Source organism: Bombus fervidus, unplaced genomic scaffold, assembly GCF_041682495.2.
Source record: "Bombus fervidus isolate BK054 unplaced genomic scaffold, iyBomFerv1 scaffold0095, whole genome shotgun sequence".
In the NCBI taxonomy this organism is placed as follows: domain Eukaryota; kingdom Metazoa; phylum Arthropoda; class Insecta; order Hymenoptera; family Apidae; genus Bombus; species Bombus fervidus.
This window is the reverse complement of record NW_027212657.1, coordinates 3,299-15,000: the sequence shown is the minus strand read 5'-3', so window position 1 is coordinate 15,000 and position 11,702 is coordinate 3,299. Positions and strand designations below refer to the sequence as shown.

The 11,702-nt window shown below is 43.5% G+C and overlaps 2 non-coding genes across 2 annotated transcripts; both read left to right on the top strand.

Annotated features, from left to right (window-relative positions):
- Positions 1-5,703: 5,703 nt before the first annotated feature.
- On the top strand, positions 5,704-7,627 carry LOC139997487 (small subunit ribosomal RNA). The gene has a single exon (XR_011802861.1). It is a non-coding gene; the product is annotated as a small subunit ribosomal RNA (ribosomal RNA).
- A 2,833-nt stretch (positions 7,628-10,460) lies between these two features.
- LOC139997485 (5.8S ribosomal RNA) lies at positions 10,461-10,615 on the top strand. The gene has a single exon (XR_011802859.1). It is a non-coding gene; the product is annotated as a 5.8S ribosomal RNA (ribosomal RNA).
- Positions 10,616-11,702: the final 1,087 nt, after the last annotated feature.

The following is an 11,702-nucleotide window of genomic DNA, read 5'->3' as shown; positions in this document are numbered from 1 at the left end:
AGCGCAGCGAGCGAGCAACGCTCGAGAGCCCGTCTGACTTTGAAAAATTTTCGTACCGAACGGTTATTTCCAGTTATTTCGCTTAAAAGCGTTGTGATGCGTATATATTTTTACATAAATGGGAATATCATGTATTCCTACGTCGGGATTAAGCGTTTATTTCGTCCCGAGAACGTTAAAAAAAAATTTTTAATCGAACCGTTTTTTCGAATTTTTTCGCTTAAAAGCGTTACAAGGTGCTAATATTTGTGCATAAATCGCTTTAGAATGACGTTTTACATCGGGATTAAGCGTTTATTTCGTCGCTGGAAAGTTATATAAAAAAAGTATGATCGCGCCCGGGACGTTGGAACTTAGTCGCATTCTCGACCGGTACGTAGGGACTTAGAAAAATTTTCGACCGAAAAGTTATTTCGAGTTATTTCGCTTAAAAGCGTTATAAGGTATGAATATTTTTATAGAAATCGTTATGGTTCGACGAATTCTAGTCGACTGTAACGATTTCGTTTTATTTTTTTAAAAAATTGCCCCCTCCGGACCGACATGACCGGGCGGTTGGCACTTCGTCGATCCCCCGGCCGGTACGTAGGGACTTAGAAAAATTCCGGTCCAAAAAGTTATTTCGAGTTATCTCGCTAAAAAGCGTTACGAGGTATGAATATTTTTATATAAATGGCAATATTATGTATTTCTACGTCGGGATTAAGCGTTTATTTCGTCCCGAGAACTTTAAAAAAAATTTTTTAATCGAACCGTTTTTTCGAATTTTTTCGCTTAAAAGCGTTACAAGGTACGAATATTCTTGCATAAATCGCTTTAGAATGACGTTTTACGTCGGGATTAAGCGTTTATTTCGTCGCTGGAAAGTTATATAAAAAAAGTATGATCGCGCCCGGGACGTTGGAACTTAGTCGCATTCTCGACCGGTACGTTGGGACTTAGAAAAATTTCGGACCGAAAAGTTTTTTCGAGTTATTTCGTTAAAAAGCGTTACGAGGTATGAATATTTTTATAGAAATCGTTATGGTTCGACGAATTCTAGTCGAACGTAACGATTTCGTTTTATTTTTTTAAAAAATTGCCCCCTCCGGACCGACATGACCGGGCGGTTGGCACTTCGTCGATCCCCCGGCCGGGACGTAGGGACTTAGAAAAATTCCGGACCGAAAAGTTATTTCGAGTTATCTCGCTTAAAAGCGTTATGATGCGTATATATTTTTACATAAATAGCAATATTACGTATTTCTACGTCGGGATTAAGCGTTTATTTCGTCCCGACAACGTTAAAAAAAAATTTTTAATCGAACCGTTTTTTCGAATTTTTTCGCTTAAAAGCGTTATAAGGTGCGAATATTCTTGCATAAATCGCTTTAAAATGACGTTTTACATCGGGATTAAGCGTTTATTTCGTCCCCGAAAGGTGCCGTAAAAAATTTACGATCGCGCCCGAGACGTTGGAACTTAGTCGCATTCTCGAGCGGTACGTTGGGACTTAGAAAAATTTCGGACCGAAACGTTATTTCGAGTTATTTCGCTTAAAAGCGTTACGAGGTATGAATATTTTTATAGAAATCGTTATGGTTCGACGAATTCTAGTCGAACGTAACGATTTCGTTTTATTTTTTTAAAAAATTGCCCCCTCCGGACCGACATGACCGGGAGGTTGGCACTTCGTCGATCCCCCGGCCGGTACGTAGGGACTTAGAAAAATTTCGGACCGAAAAGTTATTTCGAGTTATCTCGCTTAAAAGCGTTACGAGGTATGAATATTTTTATATAAATGGGAATATTATGTATTTCTACGTCGGGATTAAGCGTTTATTTCGTCCCGAGAACTTTAAAAAAAATTTTTTAATCGAACCGTTTTTTCGAATTTTTTCGCTTAAAAGCGTTACAAGGTGCTAATATTTGTGCATAAATCGCTTTAAAATGACGTTTTACATCGGGATTAAGCGTTTATTTCGTCGCTGGAAAGTTATATAAAAAAAGTACGATCGCGCCCGGGACGTTGGAACTTAGTCGCATTCTCGAGCGGTACGTAGGGACTTAGAAAAATTTCGGACCGAAAAGTTTTTTCGAGTTATTTCGTTAAAAAGCGTTATGAGGTACGAATATTTTTATATAAATGGGAATGTTATTAAGTTTTACGTCGGGATTAAACGTTTATTTGGTCCCGAAAACGTTAAAAAAAAATAGTGGACCGACGCGACTCGGCCCGTCGGACTTTGTCATACTCTCCACCGGTACGTAGGGACTTAGAAAAATTTTCGACCGAAAAGTTTTTTCGAGTTATTTCGCTTAAAAGTGTTATAAGGTATGAATATTTTTATATAAATCGCTATATTATTATATTTTACGTCGGGATTAAACGTTTATTTGGTCCCGAAAACGTTAAAGAAAAATAGTGGACCGACGCGACTCGGCCCGTCGGACTTGGTCATACTCTCCACCGGTACGTAGGGACTTAGAAAAATTTTCGACCGAAAAGTTTTTTCGAGTTATTTCGCTTAAAAGTGTTATAAGGTATGAATATTTTTATATAAATCGCTATATTATTATATTTTACGTCGGGATTAAACGTTTATTTGGTCCCGAAAACGTTAAAAAAAAATAGTGGACCGACGCGACTCGGCCCGTCGGACTTGGTCATACTCTCCACCGGTACGTAGGGACTTAGAAAAATTTTCGACCGAAAAGTTTTTTCGAGTTATTTCGCTTAAAAGTGTTATAAGGTATGAATATTTTTATATAAATCGCTATATTATTATATTTTACGTCGGGATTAAACGTTTATTTGGTCCCGAAAACGTTAAAAAAAAATAGTGGACCGACGCGACTCGGCCCGTCGGACTTGGTCATACTCTCCACCGGTACGTAGGGACTTAGAAAAATTTTCGACCGAAAAGTTTTTTCGAGTTATTTCGTTAAAAAGCGTTATAAGGTACGAATATTTTTATATAAATCGCTATATTATTATATTTTACGTCGGGATTAAACGTTTATTTGGTCCCGAAAACGTTAAAGAAAAATAGTGGACCGACGCGACTCGGCCCGTCGGACTTGGTCATACTCTCCACCGGTACGTAGGGACTTAGAAAAATTTTCGACCGAAAAGTTTTTTCGAGTTATTTCGTTAAAAAGCGTTATAAGGTACGAATATTTTTATATAAATCGCTATATTATTATATTTTACGTCGGGATTAAACGTTTATTTGGTCCCGAAAACGTTAAAAAAAAATAGTGGACCGACGCGACTCGGCCCGTCGGACTTGGTCATACTCTCCACCGGTACGTAGGGACTTAGAAAAATTTTCGACCGAAAAGTTTTTTCGAGTTATTTCGTTAAAAAGCGTTATGAGGTATTAATATTTTTATATAAATCGTTGTATTATTATATTTTACGTCGGGATTAAACGTTTATTTGGTCCCGAAAACGTTAAAAAAAAATTTTTTATTCGAAAGGTTTTTTTGAATTATTTCGCTTAAAAGCGTTATAAGGTGCGAATATTCTTGCATAAATCGCTTTAAAATGACGTTTTACATCGGGATTAAGCATTTATTTCGTCGCTGAAAAGTTATATAAAAAAAGTATGATCGCGCCCGGGACGTTGGAACTTAGTCGCATTCTCGAGCGGTACGTAGGGACTTAGAAAAATTTCGGACCGAAAAGTTTTTTCGAGTTATTTCGTTAAAAAGCGTTATGAGGTATGAATATTTTTATATAAATCGCTATATTATTGTATTTTACGTCGGGATTAAACGTTTATTTCGTCCGTGGAAGGTTAAAAAAAAACGGACGGATACGACCGGGCCTTTGGAACTTTGTCTCATTCTGGACCGGTACGTTGGGACTTAGAAAAATTTCGGCCGGCGGAAAAGTCCGAAATACTTATTTCGAGTTATTTCGTTAAAAAGCGTTATAAGGTATAAATATTTTTGCGGAAACGGTTATATCTCTATTAAATACAACTGGATTAAACGTTTTTTCGAATTTTTTAAAAAATTTGTGTTCGACGAACTGACACGACTGCGATATTTGTTTAATTATTTCGTTAATTAACGTTGCAAGGTATATATTTTTTTGCATATTTCTCGTTGTTTCAACGTGTTCTAATCGATTAAGAACGTGGTTTTTGTCCGTATTCGTTAAAAGAGGTGGTTTACTGATGCGATTTTGAAAAAAAAAAAAAAAATTAAATTTTTCGATAAAAACTCGTTTAAAATATTAAAATAAGCGGTGCGTTAAAATATCTCGACGATAGGACGTTTTATAAGGGTACTTTATTGGAACAAAGTGGTCGAGCGTTTCAGAGACTAAGTCCGACGGTACGTTGGGACTTAGAAAAATTTCGGCCGGCGGAAAAGTCCGAAAAGCTTATTTCGAGTTATTTCGTTAAAAAGCGTTATAAGGTATAAATATTTTTGCAGAAACGGTTATATCTCTATTAAATACAACTGGATTAAACGTTTTTTTCGAATTTTTTAAAAAATTAGTGTCCGTCGAACTGACACGACTGCGATATTTGTTTAATTTTTTCGTTAATTAACGTTGCAAGGTATATATTTTTTTGCATATTTCTCGTTGTTTTAACGTGTTCTAATCGATTAAGAACGTGGTTTTTGTCCGTATTCGTTAAAAGAGGTGGTTTACTGATGCGATTTTGAAAAAAAAAAAAAAATTAAATTTTTCGATAAAAACTCGTTTGAAATATTAAAATAAGCGGTGCGTTAAAATATCTCGACGATAGGATGTTTTCTAAGGGTAGTTTATTCGAAAAAAGTGGTCGAGCGTTTCAGAGACTAAGTCCGACGGTACGCTCTAACGGAGGTTTTACATGGTAAGCGCCCGGCCGCTGGCCCGGCCGGCGCCGACCGTCCGGCCGGCGCTTTGGTATCTATAAGAGACACGTCGAGTCGGACGGTCCGGACGGAACAGCGTCGAGCGCGTGGCTATTCTACGGCCTCGGTTGAGAATTCAGTCACCGCTCCTCGAGTCTTAGTGAACTTTTTTACTATTTCTCGACTGTTCCTTCGTTCTCGTATCGACTCTTTCTCTACACTGCTGCGCCGCGGGTCGCTGTCCTGGACGTAATGACCAAATAACGTGGCAAGGTTCCCCTTAGTCGGGAAGCTGGATCCTGTATGCTCGCACTAACTTTAAAAAAAGTTAGGGCAGTGTGCTTGTTACTAACTGAGTATCAATTCATGCTGGTTCGGCAGAGACCGTTCCAAAACTTATGTTATAGCGTACGCAGTACGTTTTAAACATACGAAAGGCTAATGGGGAGCGTACTACCTTTTAGGAAGTGCGTTCTTTCTGATTGGAGAATATCAAAAGAACGAACGAATATGTTTCTTACGAGGACGGTACGTTCAGCATGCAGTTTACGTGCTTTTTACCGCTAAGGCATATTCGTTCAACCAACAAACCATTCTTACAGAATGATCCTATGAACAGAATGATCTTAAAATATTCCACACAAACAATCAAACGAACGAAAGAAAGTAAAGAGAGAGTGGCGAAATGAGAGAGAGTAGTGGCGTTCGACGTTACAACGGGAATTAAAAGGGTGTCGTCGAACGTTCACTAAGAACGAAAAGTCTCGTCGTACGGTGTTACGGACCCACCTACGACACTCTGAGGCTATTTTAAAAAGAGAGTCTTTTGACTCTAATATATAATATATATATAAAATACAAAGTTCCCTGGTTGATCCTGCCAGTAGTCATATGCTTGTCTCAAAGATTAAGCCATGCATGTCTCAGTACATGCCGCATTAAGGTGAAACCGCGAATGGCTCATTAAATCAGTTATGGTTTCTTAGATCATACTTAAACTTACTTGGATAACTGTGGTAATTCTAGAGCTAATACATGCAAACAGATTCGTACCAGAGATGGTACGAATGCTTTTATTAGATCAAAACCAATCGGTGGCGGATGGCTCGTCCGTTCGTCCATCGTTTGTTTTGGTGACTCTGAATAACTTTGTGCTGATCGCATGGTCATCTAGCACCGGCGACGCATCTTTCAAATGTCTGCCTTATCAACTGTCGATGGTAGGTTCTGCGCCTACCATGGTTGTAACGGGTAACGGGGAATCAGGGTTCGATTCCGGAGAGGGAGCCTGAGAAACAGCTACCACATCCAAGGAAGGCAGCAGGCGCGCAAATTACCCACTCCCGGCACGGGGAGGTAGTGACGAAAAATAACGATACGGGACTCATCCGAGGCCCCGTAATCGGAATGAGTACACTTTAAATCCTTTAACGAGGACCAATTGGAGGGCAAGTCTGGTGCCAGCAGCCGCGGTAATTCCAGCTCCAATAGCGTATATTAAAGTTGTTGCGGTTAAAAAGCTCGTAGTTGAATCTGTGTGTCACAGTGTCGGTTCACCGCTCGCGGTGTTTAACTGGCATTATGTGGTACGTCCTATCGGTGGGCTTAGCTCCTCGCGGGGCGGTCCAACTAATATCCCATCGCGGTGCTCTTCACTGAGTGTCGAGGTGGGCCGATACGTTTACTTTGAACAAATTAGAGTGCTTAAAGCAGGCTACCTTCGCCTGAATACTGTGTGCATGGAATAATGGAATAGGACCTCGGTTCTATTTTGTTGGTTTTCGGAGCCCCGAGGTAATGATTAATAGGGACAGATGGGGGCATTCGTATTGCGACGTTAGAGGTGAAATTCTTGGATCGTCGCAAGACGGACAGAAGCGAAAGCATTTGCCAAAAATGTTTTCATTAATCAAGAACGAAAGTTAGAGGTTCGAAGGCGATCAGATACCGCCCTAGTTCTAACCATAAACGATGCCAGCCAGCGATCCGCCGAAGTTCCTCCGATGACTCGGCGGGCAGCTTCCGGGAAACCAAAGCTTTTGGGTTCCGGGGGAAGTATGGTTGCAAAGCTGAAACTTAAAGGAATTGACGGAAGGGCACCACCAGGAGTGGAGCCTGCGGCTTAATTTGACTCAACACGGGAAACCTCACCAGGCCCGGACACCGGAAGGATTGACAGATTGATAGCTCTTTCTTGATTCGGTGGGTGGTGGTGCATGGCCGTTCTTAGTTGGTGGAGCGATTTGTCTGGTTAATTCCGATAACGAACGAGACTCTAGCCTGCTAAATAGACGTAAATTATGGTATCTCGAAGGCCCCCGGCTTCGGTCGGCGGGTTTTTACTACCAACGTACAAACAAATCTTCTTAGAGGAACAGGCGGCTTCTAGCCGCACGAGATTGAGCAATAACAGGTCTGTGATGCCCTTAGATGTTCTGGGCCGCACGCGCGCTACACTGAAGGAATCAGCGTGTTTTCCCTGGCCGAAAGGCCCGGGTAACCCGCTGAACCTCCTTCGTGCTAGGGATTGGGGCTTGCAATTATTCCCCATGAACGAGGAATTCCCAGTAAGCGCGAGTCATAAGCTCGCGTTGATTACGTCCCTGCCCTTTGTACACACCGCCCGTCGCTACTACCGATTGAATGATTTAGTGAGGTCTTCGGACTGGTGCGCGGCCAATGTGATAAGCATTGCCGATGTTACCGGGAAGATGACCAAACTTGATCATTTAGAGGAAGTAAAAGTCGTAACAAGGTTTCCGTAGGTGAACCTGCGGAAGGATCATTAACGAAAAATACAAAAACACAAAGAATATATTTGACTTGAACACTGTATAATAAAATATATATAATATCGTCGGTAAGGAGCCGTACTCCTCCTATATCGACACAAAGTATATACGACGTATTAACAAGCTATATACTTTGACAAAAGCCAAATTTTTTACAATAAGGAGGTGGGAGACGCTCCAGTTACGAAACTATACGAAGAGTGTGGCACTCTCTCTCGATCATCGGGATGAAGAGATATACTTTTACACGAATAATTCGAGGCGCCTGCGTGAGGTCGTACACAGAAAGACCCGCCGTCTCCGAATAATATTATAACAAACGAAAAACTTAAAAATATTCTCGAGGCGCCTGCGTGAGGTCGTAAACAGAAAGACCCGCCGTCTCCGAATAATATAACACACGGAAAACTTAAAAAGATTCTCGAGGCGCTTGCGTGAGGTCGTACACAGAAAGACCCGCCGTCTCCGAATCCTATAACACGAAACCGCTACTATTAATAATAATAATAATAATAATAATAACGATATGTGAGGGAACTTGAGCTGAACACATATCGAAAAAACTAAAAGTTACAGTGGAAACCACGTGTAATGAGAAATGCGATCGAGGCGCCTGCGTGAGGTCGTACACAGAAAGACCCGCCGTCACGATCTCGTATTTCGTATTTGCATCGTGGAAATCCAACGAACGAACAATATAATATATAAACTAAAATCTCTAAAGTGCCTCGTGTCGGAGAGATCACTGCTCACACCTCTTCTATATTTCGTAGTTGCGTTGCGTAGGCCTCACCTCCTAGCAACGGGACATAAGGAAGACTGCTCTTTGGGATCGAACGAAGCGTCTATAACGAGTCGTCGACGAGAGCGAAAGAACGCGAATAGCGAGCCGCAGAAAAATAGGATACCGAATTATATATCTTCGAAGGTTCTCTTCGAAGATCCATGGATACCTATATCTGCGCGTCTCCAGCTATCTCGCGCGTCTCTCCAAACTCTCGTCGTTCCTCGAAACGTGCTTCCTACCCAAAGGGCGTTCGTTCTTCCTATGTCGTTTCGTTGTCGTTCGTTTCAACGGCGAACGATATACGATGTTCGACAAAACGAAACCACGTTGTACGTTCGTACTCGTGGATCGGGTAACCTAGAACGAAAACGCATTGCGTGGATGTTGGCCCGAAAAGATATATACCAGTGCGAGTGATGGTAAAGAGTATAACGATTCTTAACTAGACGAAGTTGGTTCGGAGGGGACCGCCGGCCGTCTCTCTATCCTCGCGAGTCTAATGCCTCGTTCCGTCGCTAGAGTTTTTCAAACTCTGCTTCTGGCTATCGGGAAGAATAGACCGCGCGCGAGGAAGAGGAACGACGACCGTGCGCGTCCCATCGATTTTTTTTATTTTTACCTGAACCACCGAAGTCGATTCAGAGGGGACCGCCGGCCGTCTCTCTATCCTCGTTGTCGTGAGTCATATGCCTCGTTCCGTCGCTAGAGTTTTTCAAACTCTGCTTCTGGCTATCGGGAAGAAACGACCGCGCGAGGAAGACGACGACGACGACCGTGCGCGTCCCATCGAATTTTTTTTTATTTTTACCTGATCGACGGAAGTTTCGTCCGGTTCGTCTCTTTTACCATCGTCTCGTCGACCCGTTCAGAGGGGACCGCCTGTCCATATCCTCGTTGTCGTGAGTCATATGCCTCGTTCCGTCGCTAGAGTTTTTCAAACTCTGCTTCTGGCTATCGGGAAGAAACGACCGCGCGAGGCCGATGGCTGCGAGTCCCATCGAATTTTTTTTAAACGCACGCACACACATACACCTGAACGGAGATGCGTTCCTTTTCGTCGCGATTTTTCGCGCTTTAGTCGTCGTTGTCGCCATCCGTTCGGAGGGGACCGCCGGCCGTCTCTCTATCCTCGTTGTCGAGAGTCTAATGCCTCGTTCCGTCGCTAGAGTTTTTCAAACTCTGCTTCTGGCTATCGGGAAGAAAAGACCGCGCGAGGAAGAGGAAGGACGACCGTGCGCGTCCCTTTCGAATTTTTTTTTATTTTTACCTGAGCGACCAAAGTGGATTCAGAGGGGACCGCCGGCCGTCTCTCTATCTTCGTTGTCGCGAGTCTAATGCCTCGTTCCGTCGCTAGAGTTTTTCAAACTCTGCTTCTGGCTATCGGGAAGAATAGACCGCGCGCGAGGAAGAGGAAGGACGACCGTGCGCGTCCCATCGATTTTTTTTATTTTTACCTGAACCACCGAAGTCGATTCAGAGGGGACCGCCGGCCGTGTCTGTATCCTCGTTGTCGAGAGTCTAATGCCTCGTTCCGTCGCTAGAGTTTTTCAAACTCTGCTTCTGGCTATCGGGAAGAAACGACCGCGCGAGGAAGACTACGACCGTGCGCGTCCCATCGATTTTTTTTTACCCGAACGATGGAGATGCATATCGGCTGTTTGCTTCGAATAACTGGACGAGAGGAACGAACATATATATATATCATGGGCTAGCCACCGTGCGCTTTCTTCGCGAGATCGTGTGCTGTACAGAGGATTCAGAATCGGGTGTTATATCCCCGTCGTTTCCTGACGAACGGAGCTTCGATCTCGTTGGTTGTTATATATTATAATGCACTTTACGCCCGGTCGGCGGGCTGCGTGTGTCGTCGCGCAGTCCGTCCGATTTCGTTTTCGAACGTATTTTCGTGTCGTCAATCATATGGCGACTTCCGCGCGTTCGATTCCCGTTGGTCGGACGTTTGTCGGATATCGGCTTCTTTCGAACCGAGAATAAGAGTACAAAAACCTGAGTACACAAACAAAAATCCATGCATAAACGATTACCCTGAACGGTGGATCACTTGGCTCGTGGGTCGATGAAGAACGCAGCTAATTGCGCGTCAACGTGTGAACTGCAGGACACATGAACATCGACATTTCGAACGCACATTGCGGTCCACGGATACAATTCCTGGACCACGCCTGGCTGAGGGTTGCTCACGTAAACCTAAGACTGCTTGCGTTGCGTATCGTTGCTCTCGGTCCGTATCTCTCTGTTCTTTCTTGCCTCGTCGACAGCCCGCCGTCGTTCGTTTTATCTTTAAACGAACGTTTCTGAGTCGGAGGACGAGCGCCAAGCAAAAGAATACGAATTAAAGAGCGGTCGAGGGCTCGTACGCGACGTACGAGCGATTGTTGGACGTTCGTCGGCGTTCGTCGCTGGATCGTGTGGAGACCGGCGTACGCATGCTCTCGATACAAATATATATGAAAAATCTATCGCGTTCACGGGAGACTCGCAAAACTACCTCCGTCTCTTCTCTGTCCCTTCTTGGCTTGACAACCCGCCGTCGTTCGTGTTTTACGAACGTTTCTGAGTCGGACGAAGCGCAAGAAGAAGGATACGAATTAAAAGAGCGCGGAGAGAACCGTCGTCGTCGACGCGGTTATCGAGATACACAGAGCGAGTTTTCTTCGTGGCCGATTTTTTTTTTCTTTTTGTATCAGCCTCTGCTACGTTTTGTTAGTCTTCGATAAGCACGAATGACCGCGCCCCCGACGTCGTCTTAAATGAATTTTTGGCGAGACTGAGAGAAAGCAAAAATATTTTTGAACAAAGTCAGTCGAGAGAGGAGAGAAAAGAGAACCAAGATATTAAAACCTAAACCTAAACTTGGTGGCGTAACGAAAAACTGTGTGCCTTAAAGAAACACAACCGTCTTTTCATCAAGATGTTTTTACTCGTACAGCCCCAGGGATCGAATACCCACTCCGTCTGTTCGTGCGGCAGAGATGTATTCTGCAGGCGCGAGACGACTGACGAGAAGACAACGAGGACCGTCGCATCGATGGGTCGTCGTTGCGTTTTTCATCCTCTGTGCTTTTTTCTGTTCTTCGCGAACCCAGAGAAAGCCGTAGATCCGGGAACGGACACACGAGATTTCTTCGAACGCTGATGACTTAGGGAGATGATCCCCAGCGTTGCGCGGAGATCGGAGAGTACGCGTACATGTATCGGGACGAATTTTTCCCCGTCGGTCGCGTATCTCTCTGCCCGCGCGCCTGGCCCAAAGCCACGTTCGT